We start from the raw sequence: 6,784 nt of genomic DNA, 5'->3' as shown, positions 1-6,784 counted from the left end.
GTTTGTCCTTCATGTCCGTGTTGACAGAGAATAATGAATTCATCCACACCGCTGATCCCTTTTAGCCTTTATGAATTGAACCGCGAATACCGAACAGAAACAGATCTTGCCCACTTTGAAGCCGTGAACCCTCTGACCACGTCCTCCTGTACACATGCAATGTAAAGGAGAAAGTCCATCAATCAAAGTGTCCTTCAGGGGAGCTGTGAAGGGCTTGATGTTGCGCAAACAGTAATTTGACTCATCCATACCTTTAACGGGCCCTGGCGGTGTCACGTTGTTCCCCCCCGAGCCGGGCGCCACGGTGGGGATCTCCACAACGCCTCGACCAGGACTCCTGCATCAATCTGGAATTGTCTCCTTGTTTGGAGAAGAGAGGCCTAATGGGAAGAAATACACCACCTCATCACAACCTCTCAGGGCTGCCATAATGGAGCATCCATGGTCATTAATAGAGCGTACCTCCCACCTCAAGAGTCTCTATTCAGTCTCTGTCATCATTCACGGCCATCACTTCCTCAGAATTTAATGGCTTTGGAGGTCCCTTTTATCCCATTGTCTCTGCACCTCTGTGTTCCTTCCCCATTTAGGAGCCCGAACCAGAGGACAGGCCTGTTAGTCGGGCGTTGGGGCTGACCTCTGCTCCCCTTCACCGGAGAATCCTTCAGCTTTGTTTTGGGCCTCTGTCCCCCTTGCCAAGGCAAATCAGACCCCAGGCGGGTCATGGAGAGAGGGAGCCACTGGGGGTCTCATTGTCTTCCCATTCACATCATAGACAAGTGGCCCGGAGTGGACATCAGACGCTCCCTATAGCCACACACACTGAAGGGACAATGTCCACACAAAGTGACAGCTCCTATTGGGAGAGGAATGCATGTGAATCGCGAGGGTTCAAAGAAGCACGCCAGCAAACCAAGCACATGGGAATATTTGATTGCCAAGCGCTGTTTCTCCCTCTTCTATCTTCTGGTGACATCCACACAACGCACGGAAGATTACAGTCACAACCGTTTATTATAATGTGAGGTTTCATCCTATAGCGTTGTTAATGCATTAGGAAAAAATATCCACGTGAAGCTGTACATTGCATTTTCCAAGCACTTCCCTCGGAGAAGCCTTGAGGAAACCAGCCGGAGATCGTCAGGTCGGAGCAGAAGAGGCTGATTCTCCTCGCCGTGCTTTAGGGGGCAGGAGAGAACCAGAGGAGAAGATTGTCTGGACCTCACAAGCAGGGCCGAGGGGTCGGAGCGAGTCTGGGGCCGGGAGTAAGATTAGGAGGCAGCTGAGAGAGGGCACGCCGGCGTCCTCCACTGCACATTCCCGCCATGGCCCGAGGCCAGGAGCCGGGGATTAATAGAGACTAAAGGGAAGGACCGGCGTTGGCAAGTCACCGGCAATCGCTCCGTGCATTTTCTACTCGTCCTTCTGATGACAATGTGCATTCGAATGCATGCAAATCAGGGGGCAAGGATTAATTCGGAGTAATGTGCAGAAACCCATGCCGCGCTCATTTAATCACAGATTTGTTCAATTGCCCTCTTGGACACTTGGCACATTTTGGCAGATTTTGCACATCCATATAAAATGTGGAGCGTGTTGCTGTTCTCTGTCCTGATGCTCCACATGTTCTCATCACTCGTTTTCCCATCTAGTCTCCAGTGGTGATGTGGTGAGATCAGAGCCCCAGAGCCTCCTGCAGATCTATTGACCAACAACTCATTGGCTCATCACAGGACACACTGCTGTTTTGTCAGCTCTGTGAAAAGCAGCTTACGAGGTTCATCTTTAGCGATTCCTGCTGAGTTGGAGCCGAACCTGAATAGCGGCCTGTAATAGTCTTTCCGCTGTCTGGACCAGGTGGTTTCAGTCTGAGGTGAACTCACGGCCGCCAAGCGGGAAACTCCAGATAAGTGGCTGGTTCCTATTATCTACCATAATCAGCTGAACAAGATGGAGACAGGTGAACACAGGGAGGCCGAAGGGTTAAAGGGCTTAAACATGTCCAGCATGAATCATCAGACTTTTCTATTCATCTTAAAATAGCTTGAAAACCCCAAAACAATCGATTTCGTTTTACAAAGTGCTCGAATAAAGGAGATAAGGATCATTGCTTCTTAGTGGTTTGAAATGCAGGAAGTGATACCAGAGCACATGACAGTGAGCTCACAGTAAGTTGACAGGTAATGACAGCAGCGATAAGACTGCTGATTTAAGCAAATCGACAAACGTCTGAAACCATTAATTCATGTGGGAACCACCCACACACACACACACACACACACACCCAACCCACATCCTGTGATCATTCAAGACAATAACTAGAGAAATAAGAATCTGACCTTTCTTAAACTTAGTCCCATGGGCAAATACCATATTCATGTTCGGGGGCTGGGAAACACCCGAGGGGGCTCCAGGCCTCTGTACAGCACACGAGACAGTTTGATTGGGCGTGTGAGGATATTCATACATTTTACAAAAATTCCCCTCAGGCCTGTGATGAAACTACAGTTATATTTGTCTCTATCAGCCCAACTTGACATGTTTGTGTGTGGGACAAACTGCTTTGAATCGGTAGCAGCCCGGTTACAGTGTTGTGACGTAATCAGTCTTCTGGTGCAGCCTCTGAGTTGCGACACAGCTATTGTCTGTGCTGCCTTTCAGGTCGGAGGACACTCCCAGGCTTTAATTTGTTTTACAGTTCACATCCCTTTGTCAAAAGAGGACAGAAAGATCCTCAGCACATTTTAATTATATTATTATAATAGAAACACTTGTAATTCACATTTAACATTTGTTAAAGAGTTTGTTGGACTGGATATTTGCGTGTTTAACTCGTTTTATTTAATTTGAACACTTTCCACTGTTTGTGTTTTTTGGATTGTGTTGACGTGTGTAGGTGTGTCGTCTTTGTTCTAGTATCAGGAGTCGAACTCTCACCTCTTTTATAAAGATGGAGGATTGTACTGTACCTGTGATGTTGTCAGACAGTGACGAACAAACAAACTTTATTAGGAACAATCTGGTTTTTCCTCTTTATATATTTTTCCTCCCTGGTCTTAAAGAGGATTGATTGAACCCTGAGGTCTCTGCGCTCGCCCCCTCACCTCTCGTCCTTTCACTGTTGCCATGTCGACGTCATGGAATGTGTGATGTCACCGCCAGAGCACACACACAGCACATGCTCTCACCTGTTTTCCGCAGCAACCAAACCACAGCGGCTTCCTTCCTGCACATTTCCTAAGACGTGTTCAGTGAAAGGCCTCCTGCATACCTAGAAAAACACAGGGAAATCAAGCAGAGTGATGCACATGTTACGTGTGTCATCCGGGGTTGTGATGGACAACAATAGATTTTCTTCTGCTGTCTAGTTCTGTGTAACGTGCAGCGGCTAAATTTAAACGTTCTGCGGCTGTACGTTCTTTCACGAGCAGCTTTCTAATACATCAAAAGCTGAGTGTGTGACAGTCTCTGTTTGCGGCTGCGTGCACGCTCAGGGCCTCGGGACAACTCGCTGATAAAAGAACACCAAGTGCTTTTCATCTTAAAAATACTCACGAGCTTCTACGTTCACCTGAGAAACAGATAACAAACACGTCACCTCCCGAGAACGTCTCCACTCTAAGGAAAGACATTAACGCACGTTCGCTTGAAAGTGAATCTCAACAATGATGCTACGAAATAAAAAAACCTACATGACCCTGTGACCCTTCACCAGGTTTGTTACCGGGACATTTTAAAATGTCTGGGCCCAATAATTAGCTTCCTTTTGAATTCAGCGTCGGATTTAATTACAAACAAGACTAATAATAAATAAGACTTCGGTTATACACAAGTAAATCAAACTTTCTATGAAAGCAAGGAAGCAGGTGACTTTAAGAAGTTGAATGTAAATTAATTTACTTTCAAATACAAACAAGGCATTGGACAATATTCACTTAACCAACAATGAGAGCTCTGAGAGGCTAAAGCCCGTCTCACCATGTCAAAGCAGTGATAAGTATCTACACTCTGTTCTAATTTGTCCTGTCACTGATTCATATCAAACCCAAACAACATTCAACACTACTCATAATAACACAAGAGATCTGTCACTTGGTGTGTTGCTGCATTGCTGCATTGTGTAGCTGTGTGCACTGTTATTTGTCACATGCTCACACGTGCCAGTGTCTAAAGTCAAACTACACAGTTCAGTTGTGTGTACATATGCAGTTCTCTGTCTCACACGACAACTTCTCTTCAGTCTGCACACCTGTCATTGAGTCGGTCGTGTGCGAGAGCGACATTCTCCGTAGATTGCGTGAACTTTCCAAGAAACGCTGAACAGAAACAAACATTTGTTCAGATCCGTTCCAAAATGCCTCGGGCAATTTCCCACCTCTGAACATAATGTCCTGGAAATCGGTTCAAAAGTTTTCGAATCATCCTGATAACAATGCTGATGAAAACGTAATCACCTATGTGGACACAGTTGGACAGTATAGAGGTATCGGAGGTGTGGTCGCTGATCATTATCTCCACAGACTTTTGCAATCCTAACAGGTTTAGCTGCTTGTTGTGTCTCAACACCACATGCTTACGTTTATTTGAGTTTTTAAAGTAAAGTTTGAGCTTCATATCGACCACCCATCTCTTCAAAATCCGCCGAACTTAAATCTGAACGTCATCGGCCAACACTGGCTCTACTGACAAAATGACCCAGGTGATGTTTGAGGGGATGAAGGAGCTTCACGTCCCTCAGGTCTGTCTCTGCAGACGGGACAAAGGTCATCACAGACTTCTACAGTTACACAACCACACAAAAGGCAACGCTCAACCGAATTTGGTCCAACTGTCTCGTGCACACCATGCACAGAAAGAAGTGCCGTGCACGGTGTGTAACCACTTAACACGCTCAGACTGACAAACAGCTGGTAATGGCAGTTAATCATGAACCTTTCTCTTTCTTTGGCAGTTGACACACCACACGGTTGGACTTCTAATAATACACACGCACATTATACGGGCACACTCGCACACGCTCGCCACACACGGCCCGCTCGGCGCAGCTCCAGGCCTTATGTGTGACTGCCGTGACTGGTTATCTCCATGGCAACGGGAATGTTGGCCCTGGCGAGTGCCAGGAGAGCAGCTGGTAGGTAGTGGCAGATTAGTCTCCAAACAGATTTACAGCCGGTCAAGTACGGCATGGCCTTTAAAACGGAGGAAGAAATGATAAAGAAGTCATTAGAGTGAAAGAAAGCAAAGAGAGGGATCGAAGCACAGCTGAGGAGGAGGAGAAACCTCTCGTGAGTGGAGGTGTGGAGTGTGTGAGTGTGACGGGAGGTTGGAGATGAGAAGAGAAGAGAAACACCACGATTCAGTTTGTTTGGACTCCTGCTGTGATGCAGTACAGGGAGAAATTAATTTTAATATGCTTATTCCTCAGTTTGCCTCTCAGGTATTTGTGTCTATGCAGATGAGGGAGATCGGGGAACACTCAGAGGAAAAAAAATAATTTTTAGGTAAATAAACAGCTTTTTGAAATAAGTTATTTATCATTATAAACCAAATGAAACCATTAAAAAAAACTACAAAATTACATACAACACCTAGGGCCAAAGGTCTTTAACATACAGCCATGATTCTTAATAGAAAATATGAATATACAGTGTTTCACATATTTACAATCCCCAAGGCTCACAAAAAGCATTCTTCAAAGTTTTCACCAAGAAACATTAATTCCTCTTCATGTCTATTTAACCCGTCTCCAGTGTGTTGTTCGTCTTTTTGCGCCCTCCTCTCGAACATGACCCCACTGCTGCTCATCACGAGTCATAGTGAAGTATAAGTGACAGATTCTCATTAGTGGCCGTGGCTAATTATGACAGGAGCAAAGGACGACATCATGGGGCGTTGTTAAAAGTTTGTTACAGTGGTTTACACTCACAGGAAGAGGGTTCTTGGTTTCAATCCTGCTTCGTCCAAGATCTTGATCTATGTGGAGTTTGTATGTCCTCCCAGTGTCTGCATAGGTTTTACTCTGGGTCCAAATACATGCAAATTGGGGATCACGTTGATTGGAGACTTTAAAATGACCATAGGGGTGAATGAGCTTGAATGGTTGTTGGTCTCTGGATGTCGACCCTGTGATACAAACACTACCTGGATCACTCCAGGATCATCATAGATCAAGCATGACATATATCAATCTCATGTATATGATCCATTTAAAAACATTCCAGATGAACTTTTGATATTTCCAGCTGCTCCATGCCTCCTCAAATCCAACTCCGAAGTTTGAATCTTTATTTTTTCTTTGCCGTGTTTATTAAGACATGATTCAAAATCCACGTCAGTGCAGAGAATAACAATGTCGCGAGAAGCCGTGCGCGCCTTCCTGGCTTGATCCGCCTTTGCATATGCAATTGTTTTTATGACTTTTAAGAAAACGTCGAGACACATTTCTCATCCTGACAGCAGGTGATTTAAATTCAAAACAAGTGTGTTTCAGGAGAGTCGGTGTCTATTTCAGTGTTTTATGTCCGCTGCAGTCACGATTTACTGACTTTTACTGCTGCCGAGTAACAGAGACATAATTTGCAGTATTCCTGCTCTGAGTGGTAATGAAACTCAAGTACAGAGCTTTTACATGGATGATGTGTCCATTAGCAGCGATACTTTTAAATCTGATCTAAGTTGTGCATATAATCTGGACACAAATAGGAGACAACATGTCTGCTTGGACATTTTCTATTTACAGCCACTAGACAGACGAAGCACATGAGTCAATAAGAAATAAAAAGAC

The sequence above is a fragment of the Limanda limanda genome, chromosome 20, assembly GCF_963576545.1.
Source record: "Limanda limanda chromosome 20, fLimLim1.1, whole genome shotgun sequence".
Classification (NCBI taxonomy): Eukaryota; Metazoa; Chordata; class Actinopteri; order Pleuronectiformes; family Pleuronectidae; genus Limanda; species Limanda limanda.
This window is presented reverse-complemented; position numbering follows the sequence as displayed.